This window comes from Onychostoma macrolepis, chromosome 23 (assembly GCF_012432095.1).
Source record: "Onychostoma macrolepis isolate SWU-2019 chromosome 23, ASM1243209v1, whole genome shotgun sequence".
NCBI lineage: Eukaryota > Metazoa > Chordata > Actinopteri > Cypriniformes > Cyprinidae > Onychostoma > Onychostoma macrolepis.
Genome location: NC_081177.1, coordinates 9,205,007 through 9,224,107, shown reverse-complemented (window position 1 = coordinate 9,224,107; position 19,101 = coordinate 9,205,007). Strand labels below are relative to the sequence as shown.

Sequence of the window (19,101 nt, the reverse complement as noted above, 5' to 3'; positions counted from 1 at the left end):
AGTACCACCTAAATGCTCCAATTATTCCAAAATATCATAATTGAGCAAGGAAATAAGAACAATTAGCTTATTTTGCTTAAATGGACATGAATAGGAATAATCAGACATACACCCTCGACAGCATGAATTTTGTTAAACTAATGCACATCTAAAGTGCTGCACTTTTGCATAAATTTAAATAAATACAAATAATATATATAATTGATAGTGCTGTCAAACGATTAATCGCGATTTATCGCATCCAAAATAAGTTTTATTTTCATAATATATCTGTGTGTACTGTGTATATTTATTATTTATATATAAATACACACACATACAGTACATTTTGAAAATATTTACATGTATATATTTATATTCATATAATTTATATTTTATATTTTATATAAATATATTTAAAATATAAACTTAACATTTTTCTTAAATATATACATAATAAATATACACAGTACACACACATATACTATGTAAACAAAAACTTTTATTTTGGATGCGATTAATCGTTTGACAGCACTAATAATTAATATATATTATATACATTTTAGGTCCTTGGAAGTATTGTGTGTGTGTATATTAATATATATATATATGTGTGTGTGTGTGTGTGTGTGTGTATACAGTATCTCACAAAAGTGAGTACACCCCTCACATTTCATCAAAAATTTTAGTATATCTTCTCAAGGGACAATACTACACAAATTAAACTTGGATATGTTTTAGAGTAGTCAATGTGCAGCTTGTACAAAGGTACATGCACCTTTTGAAAAGGTACTGCCCCAGTGACAGCTTTTGTACCTTTATTTACTTAGAGAGTGTATAGAAGTACAAATTTACTGTCCTCTAAATATAACTCAACATATAGCCATTATTGTCCAAATAACTGGTAACAAAAATGAGTACACCCTAAGTGAACATGTCAAAACTGTATCCCAAAAGTCAATATTTTGTAGGGGCACCATTGTTATCTAGCACTGCCTTAATCCTCCTGGGCTTGGAATTCACCAGAGCTGTACAGGTTGTTGCTGGGATCCTCTTCCACTCCTCCATAATGGCATCATGGAGCTGCTGGATGTTAGACACATGGTGGTTCTCCACCTTCCGCTTGAGGATTACCCACATGTGCTCAATAGGGTTCAGGTCTGGAGACATACTTGGCTACTCCATCACCTTCACCTTCAGCTTCATCAGCAAGGCAGTTGTCACCTTGGCGGTGTGTTTGGGGTCGTTATAATGTTGGAAAACTGCCATTCGGCCCAGTTTCTGAAGGGAGGGCATCATCTTCTGCTTCAGAATGTCACAGTACACGTTGGAATCCATATTTCCCTTAATGAACCACAGCTCCCCAGTACCAGCAGCACTCATGCAGCCCCAGACCATGATGCTACCACCACCATGCTTGACTGTAGGCAAAACACAATTTTCTTGATGCTCCACACCAGGGCGTCACCACACATGCTGGACACCATCTGAGCCAAACAAGTTTATCTTAGACTCATCAGACCACAGGACATGGTTCCAGTAATTCATGCTCTTGGCCAGGTTGTCTTCAGCAAACTGTTTGCAGGCTTTTTTGTGAGCCAGCTTCAAAATAGGCTTCCTTCTGGGACGACAGCCATGCAAAATGACTTTTTGCAGTGTGCAGCGTATGGTCTGAGCACTGACAAGCTGACCTTCCACTTCTGCAACCTCTAAAGCAATGCTGGCAGCACTCATGCGTCTGTTTTTTGAAGCCAGCTTCTGCACCTGATGCACAGCACGAGGACCTAACTTCACTGTTCCGAGTGAAACCCGTCTTGGAAAACCTCTGTATGACCCTGGCCACTGTACTGTAACTCAGTTCCAGGGTGTTACCGAACTTCTTATAGCCTAGGCCATCTTTGTGGAGAGCTACAATTCTAATTCTCAAATCCTCAGAGAGTTCTTTGCCATGAGGTGCCATGTTGAACATCCAGTGGCCAGTATGAGAGAATTGTACTACAAGCACCTAATTTTAACTGCTCTAAAACAAGATTCAGTTGTTGAACAATTCAGGTACCCAAACATTATCTAAAGATTGTTGAGAATTCATATTCTGTCTGAATACTTTAGGTGCAAAAAATCTTATTTTATACTTTCATATTTTTTACCACTGACTTGATGCATTATTTACTCATGGTTTCAAAAATGTTTTACATAGACTGTTACTGGCAAACGCAGACTGCTTTCCTCTATATCCCACTGAACATCTTTGATCTGCAGGCATGAGCGAGTCAAAACTTTTCTTGCATCAGAAGCATAAGTTTGCCAGTGAGCTCTCTAGTCACGTCCACTATATGAATATGGAAGTTTCAACCAAGACGGCAAAGAAAAACATAATTTTTTGATCTTCACACACTAGCAAAGGAACTATCGGAGAAATGGAGGCTACAAAGATTTCAGCATACACAAATGACCATTCAGCCATAAAGGGCCCCTGTCTATCCCACCGCTGTCATCGCTAGATGAAGGTCATGGCCAATAACAATCAAGTGTATTTCATTATTTTGTCCAACAAAAAAGGAGAAGATGAAGAAGTAAAGTGAGAGAGAGAAAGAGTGAGATGCATGTAAAAAGGGTCCCACCTCCTTCTTTCCCCCAACCTCTCAGACCAGCGGCCTCCCCCACCACCTTTTCTGCACTCTCATTTATTTCAATTTGTCATGCTTTGCTCCCCTCTGCGGGAGAAGCGGTCGGCAGCAGGGAGAGATGGGGAGAGAAATTGGTATCTCCGCTCACGCCGTAATGAAACATTTAGATGCGAGCAGAGCTATGCCTCCGCATTAGCAGCGGCGATGAAGGGAGATGGCTCACGGCACACAGCCCACTCCACCTAATACCTCTCTAATCCAGGTCAAAGTGGGACACTTCTTCTCCTTAATCAGTATTGGCACCTTCTTTTGGAGGATGTATTTATGGTATGAAAGGTCCAGCTGTGGAGCCACTGTGGCTGATGCCACGAGCAGCTCTTTTTCTGACAGGGAATGGAAAAATAAATCATGGCTTTGCATTTGTATAGGGCTGGAGATCAAGGACAGGTGCTGGGATTGAAAATCCTATTGGTATTTCAGAGCTAGTGCGTTTCATTGAAGACTGAAGATATAAAATGTTTGTGAGGAAACGCTGGGGTAAATAGCCGTTGGACGTTAATAACATCATCTATTATGATTGTTTTCAGGCTGGGAACAGTTTTATACCCATCATAATAAGTGTTGTAAGTGTTGCCCTAACCTGGAATGGAAATGTTACCGGGTGTTTTGCTGGCTGTGGTTGTCAGATGGCCTATACAGGCCGTCTGATGCAAGTCTTTCGGAGTACTAGGTCACATTTTGGGATTTCTCAGAAGCGGAAGCCATAATAGTTGAGTAAACCTCTATAGTTGTGAGTGGAAACTACAACAAATAGAATTGATGCATTCACATTTGCTACAATAGCAAAACATAATCGCATTTCTATGACCTTACAAAAAAAAAGAAAGGGGGTTATGGGATTAAGTTGGTCAGAAGATAAAAAGATGTCAACTTTTCCTTCACTCCCTCAGTTGTTGTATTAAAAACACCAACCTGGTCTCATAAAAATACGTACCTCTGCGCACTTTTTGTGCGACACCGTTTTACGTACCTTACTGCACGTTTCGCCGCAGTTTCAAATAGAAATGTCCACTGAGTGGGGCTAAAACACAGGTTCAATATGTGAACCCTGGCACGTTTTTATTACGTAGATATTGGTACGTATTGCTGTTTTTTTTATTACGTTGCTTCAGATACGTATTGCGGCGGTTCAGAATTCAAATATCCGGGGACTGTCGCTAAAAGTTAATGCTCTATAGTGTTGAAAATATGCCCTACACCAAATCCAGCCCTAAACCTACCCGATAGTGTTAACAAATGCAAAACTGTTATAAAAATGTATTAGCTGATGCAACTGTGCCATTTGAACTTCCTTTTACGCAGATTTTAGCTGCTTTGTCGAACCGTATTTACATGGGATTCGAACTGGTGCTTCTCGTCTCCTAATTCCATCTTCGTACTCCGTGAGCTACCGAACAAACTTATTATCTATGAAAACCCATAGATATGAAGCTGGATGTGTGCGATGCTAACGTTCAAAAGCATCAGTTTTCAAATCTCCCAGCATATTAATATTGTTTTTAAGTCATAGCATGATATTCTTCAAGTAAGTGTGCGAAAATTACGCTTAATTAATCGCGACTCTGTAAATTTGTGTGAAAGTGTTCATTTATTTTGGAAACTGCAGTGATATGTACTTATTGGTACGTATTTCATGTCATGCTAAAAAGTGCACCCAGGTACGTAAATGCCATGAGACCAGGTAGAAAAACACTCACGCAGCAGTGCGAACTAGTTTTCTGTAATTTAATTTCAGGGTAATTCAACAAAGTATAGTGTTAAATGTACATTACTCTAAAAATAATAATAATGAAATATAAATAACTTTGAAATATTTAGGATGTTAATGTCTGTTGAAATGCATCATCATAGTCTGTATGATGCGGTTTCAGTTGTTAATTCACTATTTTATTATAAAAACAAATTTATTTAAATAAAATTTAGATTTAATAAAAGCTGATGCACATTCTTATTGTCCTTGTTTTATTTTATTCAAGTATTTATAATTTATTTATTATATTTAACTTGTGAATTTACTTGTATATATTTAGAAATATGCCATGAAAGGTTGTGAATTACAGTAAGTTTACCTTAGATTTTACTTTACAAATGTAATGTAATGCAGTCACTGTATTGTTTGTGGCCTTGTGTGGCCTATATTTGTATTAAAAGTGTATAACAATATAAGATTTTTATTTGTTAAGATGGATGGATGGATGATTTAATAATGAATAAAAAAGTTAATTAACCAAAAGTATAAGCTATTTGTGATTGTCACCTTCTGAAGAATTTGTACATGTTAAGCTGTTATCGAAATGTTAATAAAAAGAAGAAAATAAAGCTTTTAGATGTCAACCTGCATATGCGATGGTCATAGGTTAAACTCATCTTTGGTAGCTACTTTGAAGACATTTTGAGTAAAACAGCTCCGTATTTAGACAAAAGACCTGAAGCAGAAGTGATGCAACCTGTTTTACTGAATACAGAAGTTTGTTGCGTCACCCACACTGGCCCAAGTCTAAGGAGGCATTTTGGTCCCTAACTATGTCTCAAATCTGTCTTTCAGATGTTTTTCATCTGTTTTGCTAGGCAGATCACATAGGAAACTAATAGCATACCTCTCCTCAACAAGCTACATGATTTGAGGAATCGTTCATGTCTGTAGCAGATTAAGTTTGACAAAGATGTATAGTATGTATGAATAGAAAATATTTTCCCATTCCACCTGTTCACATCAGCTGCTGTTTTGCTGGATATGACTCCCAACTGGTTGTGTTTTTCTGAAGCTTTATCAGTATTTTTAAAGTATGATGAAACCACTGCTTTTCTTTTGGCATGCGTCGATTTTACTCGACCTTCAAGACTGAATTAAACCCCACCGCTCTGCAAAAAAACATTATCAGACTTTAGACTTAAAGTATTACTTTAAAAGAAAGTGCTATATGACTTCTAATAGCATGCTGTCAAGCTGAACAGAAAATTATACACAAGTTTCTTTATGGATTTTGTCACGATCAAGTCACATGGGTGTGGCTGACTGAAAATAAAGCCTTACGTTTGGTTTGATTCATCATCCAGATATGTAATAAACTTCAGTTCCACAAAAGATTCACTGAAATAAATGGTCGGACGTGGCTGACAGAACATTAAAGTTTTGACAAAGTTCAATTAGATTTGGGGTGAAATCAAACAATGGTCCGGTCTCTTGTAAAACAGCATTTGAGTAAATTGTTTTTTAATGAATGCCTTTTTAACAGCTTGAATCCTTTATTCTGTCATCACTGGACACACTTTATCTCTAGTCTAATAGCCACGAGTGCAAAGTGCTCAATATAATTCCTCTGAAGCTGCCATGGCTCTGTCAACGCTGACTGGACCTTCATTAATTCCACTCTGAAATCGATGGCTTCTCTTGTCATGGCTTTGCAATCAGTGCCGTTTTTCCCTTTTTCTCCACTCTCAGTGGTCTATATGGTCTGCAAGTTGGTGAGAGGAAGAGCAGAGAAGTGACAGAGCGGTCAGTCAGCCATAAGCAACACAGTCGTGAGTGAAGTGTGTGTCCAAAATGGGAATCCACCTCATGTTACCTTCAGCTAGCATCTGACCCCCACCATTTCTCATTACTGTCACAGTTGTTTTGTCACCGAAAAGGCTGGACAAAACAACTGTTGATGTACACTACTGTGCAAAAGTTTGAGGTCAGTAAGATTAAAAAAAAAGAAATTAATACTTTTATTCAGCAATGATGGATGAAATTGATCAAAGGTGGCAATAAAGATGTACATTTATAATGTTACAAAAGATTTCAATTTCAATTAAAAGTTCTTTTGAACATCTTATTCAAAGAATCCTGAAAAAAAAAAGTTTTGAAATGTTATTTGAGCACCAAATCAGCATATAAAATGATTTTTAAAATTAATTAATTAATTAATTTATTTATTTGTTTTGGACACATCATGTGAGACTGAAGATTGGCTGCTGAAAATTCCGTTTTGCCATGACATAAATAAATTACAATTAAAATATATTAAAATAGAACACATTTTAAATTATACAAATATTTCATAATATTACTATTTTTACTGTACTTTGATCAAATAAATGCAGAATTGGTGATCAAGAGACTTTTTTCAAAAACATTGAAAAGTGCATTTTTAAAAAACATTATTAAATATTTTAAAAATCATGCTTGATACTTGATAATACAGTAATTTGTAAAAACAAAAACCAAGTAAGCTAAGTAACCAGATGTCTTCAAAAATTGAAAAAGGAGAAAAATAAAAAACAATGTCAAAATAATGTAATTTTGCATAGTTACAGTAATTAGGCTAGCAAAATAAAATCAACTTTTTAAAATCATTTGCAGTTATACTGTATGTATGTGTATATACAGAGCTGGGTAGTAACTGATTACGTGTAATCTGGATTACGTAATCAGATTCCAAAAATTAAGTACTTGTAATTAGAGTACATTACATTTTTAAAATACTCGCAATCAGACTACAGTTACTTTTTTATGGATTACATGATTACGTATTATTCACACAATAGCAATAAATTATTCATAATTCATTGATTCTCCCTAATTTCTCTTTTTCATCTTTTAAATTTTCCTTTCTAAAATAGCCTACCGATTATGTACATATTATATATGTATATATGTGACCCTGGACCACAAAACCAGTCTTAAGTCGCTGGGGTATATTTGTAGCAATAGCCAAAAATACATTGTATGGGTCAAAATTATCGATTTTTCTTTTATGCCAAAAATCATTAGGATATTAAGTAAAGATCATGTTCCATGGAGATATTTTGTAAATTTCTTACCATAAATATATAAAAACTTAATTTTTGATTAGTAATATGCATTGCTAAGAACTTCATTTGGACAACTTTGAAGGCGATTTTCTCAATATTTCTCAATATTCCAAATATTGTCCGATCCTAACAAACCATACATCGGTGGAAAGCTTATTTATTCAGCTTTCAGATGATGTATAAATCTCAATTGAAAATTGACACTTAAGACTGGTTTTGTGGTCCAGGGTCACATATAGTCCAGTTTTGTGGACATTCACACAAAGATCAGTGATTAGTCAGGTGTCGACAGCATTTGACCACTGGATTTACAAAAATCATTTCAGGTTTAAGAAGGGTTTCAACATTGCATCAACTACTGATGAACACATTAATTTTTATTTGAATTATTACTCAGTGGGTATTTTAACCATGTATTGTTAATTAGAACTAATTAAAATGCACACATTCACGTTATTTCTTAATTACATGTAATCCAGGAATTCCAAAACTTTTTGTCATCTAAACCTTATTCACCAAATATATTTGCTTTAAGTACCCCTGAGATTTTAAAATAAATATTTCAATAATTAAGTATCAGATTTGCATGTTCGTGGTTTCTTTGATGTTGATTAATGATCACATGGCATGCAGGTAAATTAAAAATATTTTATCTTTTATAGTAATTGTTTATTTAAAACTAGGGGTTTCAACGTTAACACGTTAACGCATGCGATTAACCAAACAAAATTAACGTGTTAATATTTTTTAAGGCAAATTAATCGTTTGATAAGGTTTGACCCCAACTTCCCGTCATCGCAGCGCGGAAGGTTATCTATCATTGTGTGATGAGGGTACAGCGAACCAGTGTTGCCAGGGTCGCGGCACAAGTGGGCTATTTTGAAAATACAGTCGTGGGAAAAAATTAGAGAGCTGTGGGTTGCGGTTTTTTGGGCTACTTTTATAATGTACCGCGGCCGCAAAAAGTGTATATAGACAAATAAAAATAAAAATAGATCCTTTTACTAATGTGTATTATGCTTGGAATGTATCCCTGGCAACTTAAGAACGGAGAGGCGGTTGTAACATCACAAACAACGTGAGTTTCAGCCAGAGCATACATGTCTTTTACACAGCAGAAATAAACATGACAACAGCCACTATAGATTATATTAGATAATAAACACACAATTACGATAGATATGGTTTGTATGCGATTTTCTTGAGATGAAAGTGTACATCTGAAATGCTAATTTGTGCAGCGATATAAAAGGCTATAAATAGCATATTTTAACAGCAGTAAATGACCAAATTCCACATGTGATCGCAAAAGGAAGTTATTACAAACACTCGATGGTGGTTTGAAGTGAGTTCTGAGTAAAAGTGTACTATTAATCTCATAAGTTGTCTTATGTAGCATGATGTTAATGTTAGCTCTAATGCAGCTGCAGAACAGGTCCAATTCTTCCTTATAATGCATTTTGTCATAATACTTCACGTAAGGTCGCAAGAAATGTTTTGTTGTATTTATTTAGAAATACTTTTGATAATAGTTGGGAAAATGTATACTGGGATTGAAGCGATGTGGCTTGGTAAACGTTTTATTGCCAGTTTAAAGGCTGATAATGGCTGAATAAAAACAAAAGAATAATGATAAAAGAATAATAAGGATTATGTCTCATACCTGGCAGAAGTGTGAAAGGTTGGGTTTCCTTAAACTAGTTTGTCATGCATTTCTTTTTAAACACATTTACAGGTAAATCCTAGTACTTTAAATTTGCGATTAATCATGATTAATCACAGTCCATGACTGATTAACACGATTAATTTTTTTAATCGATTGACAGCACTATTTAAAACAAAGACTATAGAAATACAAAGACGGTTCACTCCTATACTAATGAATGGGAGAAACTGCAACGTGCAATATGGAGGAATAGTCCCACTTTCTAAATGAAAGAGCCAATGTTCCCATAGAAACCTGACTAGACCAGCCGATGCACATGCGCAGTATAAGCACGTTATGACTCCGCATGTGTATTGGCTGGTCTAGCCTGAAAAATAAGCTTTTTAAATGCTATTTGAGCATAAGAAACAACATTCATGCAGCAATTAATTTCAGATTTTTGTTGTTGATTTGACATATGTAATTTAATTGTGAGTTCAGCATGCAGTTTTTGAGGTTTCATTCATTAAGATAGGTCTTGTATGAGCTGCCCGGAGGCGATGCAAATATGGCCGCCGAGTGAAAAGACTTTCCTCAAAAGGGAGTTTGTTTTAAAATGATTTATTTTCATTTGTTGTTCTGGGTTCTTTTATGACCTCCTGGATGAGTCGTCTTTGTGCTCTTGGAGTAATTTTGGTAGGCCGGCCACTCCTGGGAAGGTTCACCACTGTTCCAAGTTTTCTCCATTTGTGGATAATGGCTCTGACCATGGTTTGCTGGAGTCCCAAAGCCTTAGAAATGGCTCTATAACCCTTTCCAGACTGATACATGTGAACGATTTTGTTTCTCATCTGTTCTTGAATTTCTTTAGATCGCGGCATGATGTGTTGCTCTTTTAGCATGCTCCACTTTGTCAGACAGGTTCTGTTTAAGTGATTTCTTGATTCATCAGGTCTGGCAGTAATCAGGCCTGGGTTTGGCTTGTGAAATTTAACTCAGCTTTCTAAAATAATGTGTTTAATCACAGTTCTTTCATGATTTAACTGGAGTTAATTTTTCACGTAGGGCCAGGTAGCTTTGGACAGCTTTTTTTGCCTTAATAAATGAAATCATCTAAAAACTGCATTTTGTATTTACTTGCATTATCTTTGTGCAATATTAAAATTAGTTTGATGATCTGAATCTTTTAAGTTTGACAAATATGCAAAAAAATTTAAAAAACGGGAAGGGGCAAAAACCTTTTCATGGCACTGTAAATGTATTATGCATTAATCGAAGTCATTTTTGACCACTTACACGTGCTGTACCATATATTGTTTTGCAACAAATAAACATTTTACATTCAGATTAGTATTGTAATAATTTTGCATATTGTTTAGCCTGTGTATTATCAGTACATTTTAAAGTTTGATTTTGATGTCATTTTTGTAATTTCAGATAAATTTGGTGCTGTGTTTGAATTGACACGTGATGCTCAATTTTAGAGGAACCTCTGATTTAGAAGATAAACAAAATGTGAAGCTGTAAGGTGCAATGAAAGATGAAAAGGGTAAGAGAGAAAAAGAAGTTAAAAAGAGAGAAAGCCCAAAGTGTAATTTGTCAGCTGTCCCGCTCTCATTCCGGTTTGATGTCACCCCATTACAGTATTTGTCAGTGGTATTGTCCGCTCATGACAGATCCATAATTTCAAAAGAACGATCACACAGAATGCCTAATCGTTCTCTCTCTTCGGCCGTTTCTCCATGCTCAACGGACACGCTTAGCCAAACTTCTGCAGCATTAGCGTCTCTGTGTGTCACTGATCATTCATTAGGACGGTATTATTCCAATGCAGGGTCAATCTAACTCTCACCACAGGCTGTCAGGAGACTCGATCAATGTGTAATTATATCTGACCACCGTCATAAATAACCCAGCTTGCAAGTTCAAGGTTGTGCTTAATTGTGTTATTCACATTGCTCATGCGCTATTATGCTCCTGTTGTATTGAGCTTCAAAAGCTGGTCTTGAGTGTAATGTTTAGCCTGCAAGCAATGGATAGATAGATGGGATTTGTAGCCAGAGGACAAAAAAAAAAAAAAACCTTAGAAGTAGTTTAATCAGTCACATTTATTATGGATAACTGTAAGTAGCTTAGAGACAGAATGACGAAATTGTCTGTCATGCATGCATATAGATCAACTGGTCAGGTCAACTGACATGAAGCCAATTGGATTTTAGGATTGCTGAAAATCAGCTTTTGACCAACAGAAGTTTGATTCGGTTATCTCAAACCAGGCAACAAAGCGACATTGGGTCAACCAATAGTGTGAGCTGGGGGGGCAGGACCTTCCAAAGTATGTGGCCAATGACAGACAGCATACCTGTTTGTAACTTATTTTTGCAACTCGGTTTAGGGTCGCCTTGATGGAAATGCCACACTTCACCTTTAACCTCCACATTGCATTAACTAGAATAAATCAAGCACAATAGTATAAAATAAAAAAAAAAGTGGCATTATACAGTGTATCAGTGTTACCATGGAGCCTTCTGCCGACCAAGGACACGGGCTCAAGTACTTCCAAAAGCCCCTGCCACTGTAGTGTACGTCTGCATAGCACTACATCCTGAAATTGTTGTGTGGTTTGTTATGCTTTTGTTACGAACTACAAATTAAACCCCTACTCAAAGAAAATAAATTGGTCTGTAACAATTAACAGGGATCCATCTAGGAAAGATCCCTGGGGTCCTCGCTCTCGTTCTCAGTTTCTCAACCACAAGACACTTATTTAAGTGAAAGTAAATGTAAGTTTATTAAATAAAGATACAAAAGGAGCATCAAACTTCAGGAGGGGCAAATTGCCAAAGTAAATTACAATAAACAAAACTACTATACACAAACTAACCTAGAAATCAAGTGACAAATACAATACAAATTCTTACCTCTCTGCGAACATAAACAGGAGAAAACAAACAGGCACCCACCTCCCTATACCAAGCTCCACTGAAACAAGGTCCAGGACATAAGCAACCAAACATACAATTACAACTAAACTATTCAATGGTTGACAACAAATGTCTACATTAGCGATCCTTTCACCAACACACATTACACAGTGGCAACAGCAATATTCGCAACAAAGAGAGCAGGGAGCCAACAATTCCTTCCACCGGATGACTTAAGTACCACGGCGATCCTTCCTGTCACCAACCAGCTCAGTCGTAATCAGCTCCACCTGTAATCAATTAGAGCAAAAGAGGGAGAGACAGAGAAAAACACAGGAAAAGATCTACACATGAACAAATGATACGCCGTTTCCTTAGCAACACACGAATCCATTCGTAACACTTTTTACAAATGATTGAACTTATGATTTTCTCCAGGTTTATGATAAAACAACTGCATTGAAGGGACTGGAGCCAAATGTTGAGAGCAGAACATGACAGAGACCCACAACACCTTGTGCACAGGCAAGCAGCCTGTTTTCATATAAACATGTACAAATCTCTGTCTAGAATCTACAACCTATGTTTCATTACTTGATATAATGCTAATATACCAACCTTTTGAGGTACAAAAATCTGCCTTGTACAATTATAATAATACACTGACAGCCGCCATAAAAAAACATGGTAAAGGGAAAGCCACATGATGCATCACATGTATCACATGATGTAAAGCCTGTTTCCGCCACTGAATTAAAAATAAATAAATAAATAAAATGTAATTGTGACTTTTTTAACTCAAAATTCTGACTTTTTTCTCGCAATTGTGGGTTTACATCTTGAAATCCTGGCTTTAGAACTCACAATTGTGAGAGATTTGCGAGATATAAAGTCAGAATTGAGAAGAAAAGTCAATACATAGAAAATAAATAAAGTAAATAATGTTTTTTTTTTTCCTTGTAAATGCAACTTTTTTTCTCGCAATTGCAACTTTATATCACGCAATTCAGACTTTCCTTCTCGCAATTCTGACTTTATATGTCGCAGTTCTTACTTTTTTTCCTCTCACAATTGTGAGTTCTAAAGTCAGGATTGCAAGATGTAAACCCGCAATTGTGAATTTATATCATGCAGTTCTGAGAAAAAAAGTGAGAATTGTGAGATGTGAACTCCCAATTGCAAGGAAAAAAGTCAGAATTGCGAGATAAAGACTCAATTTTTTTTTTAAATAAATTTTTTATTCAGTGGCGGAAACAGGCCTCCATAAATTAATATATAGAAGCTGCACACAAATACAAAACACCATCATAGTAACAAACATGACACTTAAATAATGCAATAAACAAATTTTACCGTTTTGGAATCTATTCAGCCGATCTCCGGGTCTGGCGATAGCACTTTTAGCATAGCTTAGCATAGATCATTGAATCCGATTAGACCAGTAGCATCGCGTTCAAAAATGACCAAAGAGTTTCGATATTTGTCCTATTTAAAACTTGACTCTTCTGTAGTTTTATCGTGTACTAAGACCAGCGGAAAATGAAAAGTTGCGATTTTCTAGGCCGATTTGGCTAGGAACTATACTCTCATTCCGGCGTAATAATCAAGGAACTTTGCTGCCGTACCATGGTGCAGTGATATTACGTAGCGCCTGAAAGTAGTCCCCAGCTATATTATAAATAGGTACCTAGCTGGGGACTACTTTCAGGCGCTGCGTAATATCACTGCACCTGCTGCGGCCATGGTACGGCAGCAAAGTTCCTTGATTATTACGCCGGAATGAGAGTATAGTTCCTAATCATATCGGCCTAGAAAATCGCAACTTTTCATTTTCCGCCGGTCTTAGTACACGATATAACTACAGAAGAGTCAAGTTTTAAATAGGACAAATATCAAAACTCTTTGGTCATTTTTGAACGCGATGCTACTGGTCTAATCGGATTCAATGATCCATGCTAAGCTATGATGAAAGTGCTATCGCCAGATCCAGACATCAGCTGAATGGATTCAAAAACGGTAAAACTCAACTTATTAACTCTGGGGGAGTTGGAGAATGAGCCTATTTTCAAAAAAAGTGGAGTGTTCCTTTAATTTAACATCATAGGATGCAACACAAAACCATAATGTACTTAACTAAGAAACAATTATTTCAATCAAAAATCATCAAATGTGACACACATGGAATTCAGTTTATGGTTTTTATAAATTATAAGATGACTTGTTCTTTTTCACCTCCAGAAACTTGTAAGTTTAACAGTACTGTAAGATTACATTAAATATTTATATTAAAGTTAATAATCTTTTTTTTCTCATACTATGGAAGTCAATGGCTACCGTCAACTGTCTGCTTACCATCATTCTTCAAATGATCCTCTTTTGTGCTTAACAGAAGAAAGAAACTCATACAGCTCTTGAGGGTGAGTAAAGGATGACAGAAGTTTTATTTTTGGGTGAAAATCCCAAACAGGCTTTTACTGTAGCATTTTTTACTTTTGAAATTGCGATCATGTTTTACAGTGCAGTTTATGTTTACAGTCTGACTTGTTGCTGTGACCTGTACTATGAGTTCAGGGAGTTCAAAGTTCCCTTATGGTGTCAACATGTCAGCTGGGATTACTGGCGCACACTAGAAGGTTCACTTTATAATCGCCAGTGTTATAGACTTATATAGTCTTTCTTTCTTAATGAGACAATTGTGTAATTGCCTAGTGATTTCAGAGGGTAATAGATTAAACTAATCCTCTCAACAAAATATCTGTGTTTCCTTCTTGCCAAAGAAACTTTCCTATTACCAGCTAAAGCCCATTAAATTGCACTGTTGGATTTACAAATGTAATCAATAGATAATTGTCTGGGGCTTCTTTCAACCGCATACTGATGGCAGACCACCCGCTGCTTTTGTATTTTCTAATCTAAAGTCATTTTTTTCTCCTATATTACCACTTATGCATCTCCTATCAAACATGGACAGGTGTGTGTTTCTGCGTGCGTGCTATACAGTCCAAATTAATGAAGAAAATTCAGTGTTTGGTCCATTGCGAGCACTGATTTTTCCTGCTCATTTACTGCGCTCATTTACGGCTCGTTGAAATACATTAACCACACCAGTGCTGCTGGATTGAACTGGGTCAATTCGATTTTTATTTGGCCAGTTGAAATGATGAACCCAAATTCTATTGCTTCTCTTAAATGAGGTTATTTAATTCATCTCTCGAGCCCACTGAAGACGCAGACCTCCTCATCAGATAGATCTATCGATGGACGTCCCACGTTTATAATGACTGTGAAATGTGTGTCGTGCTGTGACTTGATCTGATACTCCGGCACAAGGGGGTCAAGCAGCAGCGCGGAACCGGCCGCTCTGTGTGATTGTGGGTAAAATGAAATCAAAGAGGGTGGCAGTGACACGGTTAGCCCGGCCTAACTGACTGTGATTACCTCTTTCTAACCTCAGACCTCCAGTCTTGGACTTGACCTTTGACCTCCTGGGGCTGTAGGGTAAAAAAAAAAAAAATCACAGACAGAAGTCTCTTACACAAAAGATTAACTGATCACAAATGAGACATATCTTAAAGAGCAGGTCATATGGGTTTTCGAAAAATAACTGTTTTGTGTCACTAGGTAACACATTTGCATAATCCCCGCCTGCCCACAGAAATATGAACACTCTGACCTGCCCACAAACACTTAGGACGCTTTAAAAAAAAAAAAAAAAAACATAAAACATATGACCTGCTCTATAATTGTTTTAAAGCTAATTAATGTAACTTATAAAATAATATATTTAGTATTCCATTTAATATTTCTGTCTGTCTGTCTATCTATCTAAATAGTTTTCATATTTCCTGATTTCACATTTATATATATTATAAACAGTACATGTATGTTAACATTTTATGTTTCTCAATTGTTTCGGCCACGTGCACACTGCAAGTTTCAGGAGTGACAACCGCATTTAAATGCGGGAGTGAGTCCCGTAAATTATCATTCCATGTGTGTATGGAACAGCAGTCACTCCCGCATTTGTAATCATATTAATATTTTGTCGTCTTGCGGGAGTGAATAAAAAAATAGCCGTTTGTTATGTCATTTTTTGGCTAAAGACTATTTTTGTCCGTCGATTTTAACTAAACTACTGCTGATAGACGTGCTGCGTTGTGTTTATGCTGGGGAGGCTGCTTTAGAAAGCGCTGTCTTGCAGTGTTGCCATGTCCTCATATTTACAAGTGCTTAGGCATGTTGTTTGGTCTTAGGCTATATCATAAAGATTATGGAGTTAATAAAGTGGTCTGTTGCGGATATGAGATAAATTAGTTTTTTGTGTGTTATAAAACCTAAAGCATTTGGGTGTTTTTTTTTTTTTTTTTTGCTTGTCCTTGTTTGTTTGTTTTTTGATGTGAAGATCTGGCAACACTGACACCACCGCAGGGCTCATGAGCGCTGCTAGCCCCTTGTCAAAATGTGCTAAGTTTAGATTTCTTTCACTGTTATTTTCTTGCATATCTCACATACAGACGAAGACACATTTCTGATGCACGTTCAAATACGCCATTAACAACTGTTCAGTTCAGTTCAGAACACACTGCATTTCTGTAAATGCGGTTGTCACTACCTCTACGGCTACGTTCACACTGTCAGTTTTTGGAATTGACAACCGCATTTTCTTTACAGGTGTGAGTCTCGAAATGTCTCGTTCACACAGCCGCTTACAGTTGTGTTTAGAATACTGTCTGTAACGTGCAACGGGAGTCAAGCCCGTATTCCTCACCAGTAACCATAGCGACAGTGACCAAAGTAAAATCAAAGATGGCGCCGTCCATAAAACTGAAAGTCTTATCACTTTCGAGCCGCGCGTTCATTCGTCAAATCTTCATTAACCGACGGTAGCTTTTAAATTTGGGCGGAGAGCGAGCATTTGGATCGCGCGGACACGCGCAGAACACAAAACTGACGCGAGCGGCTCCGGTGGAAAATTGACGGGATCTAAAAATTTCAGATGACATGCAGCTCATTTCTCCGTCACTGTAAGTTACCGGAATATGGAAGGCCGTATTATTACATTTATCTTTACACGTAACGTGTACAGACGAAATAACGCCTGTACACGTTATTGCGTCTACACGCGTTATTTCGTGTACAGACGTTCTGACGTGTAGACGCGCAATTACGCATGGCCGCGTAAACACAAGATTTCCGGTGTCAAAATAAAAGTCCACTTGCACTAAAAACCCTACACTTTTTTTCTAATCTTTAACCTAAATAATCTAAATACTAAATTGTGTAGCATAACATCATTTTTGGATTAATAAATACAATAATTATATTAATAAAAAAAAATTAATTCATTTATAATTCCTTTTTTTAATCATGGCGCCCCCGAGGCAGACTCGTTTGATCGCTCCCTGCTCGAATGCCGTTTTTTTTTTTTTTTTTTTTCTTGTTTTCTCTGCAGTGCACAAATACAATGCACTGCTAACATGCAACAGACAGGCATTGCTGGATATCGCCAATTCAGCCAACCATTTATACCACCGGAACTACAACTCGCTCCCACAACCACCCCCTCACCCCCACGAAGGCCTAGAAGAAGCACCTAACTCATTTAAATTAATGTAATACTCTGGTTTTAGCCAGGTCTCTGTCATACAGAGAACATCTGGGTTATGATAAGTAATTGTACCATTTACTAAAAGTGCTTTTGTAGAAAGGGACCTAATATTTAATAAGTCAAGCTTTATCATTTGTTTCTCTGTATTGAATAATTTTTTTATTTGTTGAACATCAATTAAATAGTTACTCTTAAGATAGTTTGCTCTTCTAGTTCGGGGAACAGACACAGTCTCTGTAGTGTGATATCTAGGTGAAAGAGTCTCTATGTGCTGAGAATTAACTGACTTCTGTGACATGAGGCAGCTAGCAGATGATATATTAAAAATAATTTTAACATTGACAAAACATAGGTAACATTAAAGGTCTAAGTGCCTTGAAATGCACAGCATTATGTGGTATGTGTTAAACATATAGCCTAATCATTTTCACAAATACACGCCAATAAAAAGATATAAAATAACATGAAAATATCCCTTACGAAAATTAACCGTGGTTACAACCAAAAAACATGGTTATTATAGGTAAGCCATGGTAAAAACAAATTAAACATGTTTTGCTACACTAACCATAGTTTAACCATGGTATTTGTAGTAAAACTGTGGTAATAAGCTACAACTCGTAATAAAAACGCCCAAAAAACACGGTTAGCCTAGCCTACATTTACTATAGTAATACCATTTTTAATCTTCTCGTTGAGGAATTTTGTAAACAAACAAAAAAACAAACAAAAATAAGCACGGAGAGGGCAAGATAAATTCATTGTCTAACGAAATCCTGTATTACAACATTTTTGAGAACTTTTGAAATAATCAAGCTATGACATGCCCATCATGCTTTGTCGGTACATTTGATTGGTCAGGTACTTATGTTCTGTGGGTCATATTTCCATAACAAAACATCAGAAAATGTTGTAGTGCAGGATTTTTTTTTTTAAGAACTTCTGAAATAATCAAGTTATGACACGCAAGAACAAAACAGTGAATTGTACCCATCGAAAAATCCAGAAAACCGAATGAACTGTATGTAATTAACGCACCTCAGAAATAAAGCTTATAACCACTTTTTCAGTTTGTTTACAGTTGTTTACAAAATTCCTCAACGCCATAACTCTACTGCATGTATTTTGAAATACCGCCTCTTTCTAGGTTGTAATACAACGTCATTATCATGTGACTATAGATAGCGCTGACATGTCCGGAAAGAGAATGACATACTACCAAGTGCGTTGGTATGTATATTGGTACGTCACTTTTAAATGTATTATTTATTAATGACAAGTCATTATGTTGAGATTTACGTGACTATTATATGTTTAATCAATTTTATGCAAATTTGGATGACTTTGGCCTTGCCATTGGCCAAAACACTAACGTCTGTACACGAAATAACGCGTGAAGACGCAATAACGTGTACAGGCGTTATTTCGTCTGTACACGTTACGTGTAAAGACAAATTTAAT

General features: G+C 36.5%; 1 long non-coding RNA gene across 1 annotated transcript; it reads right to left on the bottom strand.

Annotated features, from left to right (window-relative positions):
- Window positions 1-11,941: 11,941 nt before the first annotated feature.
- Window positions 11,942-17,156, bottom strand: LOC131532679 (uncharacterized). The gene is made up of 3 exons (XR_009268943.1): window positions 16,801-17,156; window positions 15,471-15,523; window positions 11,942-12,322 (listed from the first exon to the last, which is right to left on the bottom strand). It is a non-coding gene; the product is annotated as an uncharacterized LOC131532679 (long non-coding RNA).
- Between the last annotated feature and the right edge of the window lie 1,945 nt (window positions 17,157-19,101).